The sequence below is a fragment of the Octodon degus genome, unplaced genomic scaffold (genome assembly GCF_000260255.1).
Source record: "Octodon degus isolate 3935 unplaced genomic scaffold, OctDeg1.0 scaffold00244, whole genome shotgun sequence".
In the NCBI taxonomy this organism is placed as follows: domain Eukaryota; kingdom Metazoa; phylum Chordata; class Mammalia; order Rodentia; family Octodontidae; genus Octodon; species Octodon degus.
The window spans coordinates 2,611,267-2,613,209 of NW_004524820.1; the positions used below are offsets into that span (position 1 = coordinate 2,611,267).

General features: G+C 39.9%; 1 pseudogene; it reads left to right on the forward strand.

The window, feature by feature from the left end:
* The first annotated feature begins 211 nt into the window (after nt 1-211).
* Nucleotides 212-1,405, forward strand: LOC101591362 (annotated as a pseudogene).
* Nucleotides 1,406-1,943: the final 538 nt, after the last annotated feature.

Genomic DNA, 1,943 nt, shown 5'->3' on the forward strand with positions numbered 1-1,943 from the left:
AAAGCAATGAAAATAGCAGGAATAAGAGACTAAATCTCCACATGCATGTCTCCCTAGTGTAAGAACCTGAAAGAGTAAATAAAATCTGAAAGGCAGAACTTTCCAGAAAATGCTGAGAGGTGGAGGAGTGGTGGCTGATTGATCTGCACACGACTACGCACTCCTTCCTGCCTACCCCACTATGGCCCAGCCCACTCACTGCCTGTGGAAAATGGTGAAAAAAATTACTTGTTAGAGTGCTTTGGGGGTCAAACCCAATGTAACCCAAGGAGAACTAAAAAGCCTTATAGGAATCTGGCTTTGAAGTACCATCCTGATAAGAATCCAAATGAAGGCAAAAAGTTTGAATAGATTTCTCAAGCTTATGAAGTTCTCTCTAATGCCAAGAAAAGGGAATTATACGATAAAGAGGGAGAATAGGCAATTAAGTAGGATGGAGCAAGTGGTGGTTTTGGCTCCTCCATGGATGTCTTTGATATGTTTTTTGGAGGAGGAGAAAGGATGCAGAGAGAAGGGAGAGGCAAAAATGTGCATCAGCTCTCAGTTACCTTAGAAGATTTATACAATTGTGCCACAAGGAAACAGGCTCTGCAAAAGAATGTGATTTGTGACAAATGTGAAGGCCAAGGTGGTAAGAAAGGATCTGTGGAAGCTGTTCCAACTGCTGAAGTACTGGAATGCAAATAAGAATTCATCAGAGAGGACCTGGAATGGTTCATCAAGTTCAGTCTGTGTGCATGGAGTGCCAGGGCCATGGAGAACACATGAGCCCTAAATACAGATGTAAGAGCTGCAACAGAAGGAAAATATAGAAAAGAAGGTTCTAGAAGTGCATATTGACAAAGGCATGAAAGGTGGCCAGTACATAATATTCCATGATGAAGGAGACCAAGAAACAGGGCTAGCGCCAGGAGATATTATCATTGTATTAGATCAGAAGGACCGTGCTGTTTTTACTCAATGAGATCTTTTCATGTGTATGGATATATACCTAGTTGAAGTATGGTGTGGTTTCCAAAAGCCAATATCCACTCTTGACAACCAAACGATAGTCATCACCTCTCATCCAGGTCAAATTGTCCAGCATGGAGACATCAAGTGTGTGCTAAATGAAGTCATGTCAATTTATCATAGACCATAGAAGAAGTGTCATCTAATCATCAAATTTAAGGTAAACTTTCGTGAAAATGGCTTTCTTTCTCCTGATAAACTCTCATTGCTGGAAAAACTCTTACCTGAGAGGCAGAAAGTAGAAGAGACCAATGAAATGGATCAGGTAGAACTGGTGGACTTTGATCCAAATTAGGAAAGATGGCGCCATTATAATGGAGAAGCCTATGGGGATGACGAACACCATCCCAGAGGTGGTGTTAATGTCAGACCTCTTAGTGGGGACAGTAACTAATGCTCACTGCTGGCATGTGGTGTGCAGTAGTGAGTGCACAAAGGACTAGCATCATCATATACTCACTACTTGCTATTGTTTTTGATTCAATATTCAATTATAGTAGTGTTTTAAAAGTCAAATGAAGAATAAACACAAATGCAAAAGCTCCGACTTTGCCCTGTATGTATGATGACTTCAGTGTGCAGGATGAAGTTTCATGCCTGTAAAAAGCACCTAACCCTGTTGTCTATTATGCCATGCCTTGCAATTGATTTCCCTTGTATACATGCACAAGTTTAGAATGAAATGCTAGATATATGTGTTGACTTTAGTGTGTGACCCTTCATTGTTAATCTATAGATTAAAACTGTATTTAACTGGCAATCAGAAAAAGGAAAATTTGTGGAAGTGTTGGTCTGTCTATAGTTATGCATATTAAGTGGGACTCATTGTGATGCCTCTACATTCTACTGCCTCACTATTACTTGAAGGTGGCATAAAATATTATTTAGCCTGCGATAACTGATAGAAATGATGTCTTTTTAAAAAAGGGGTT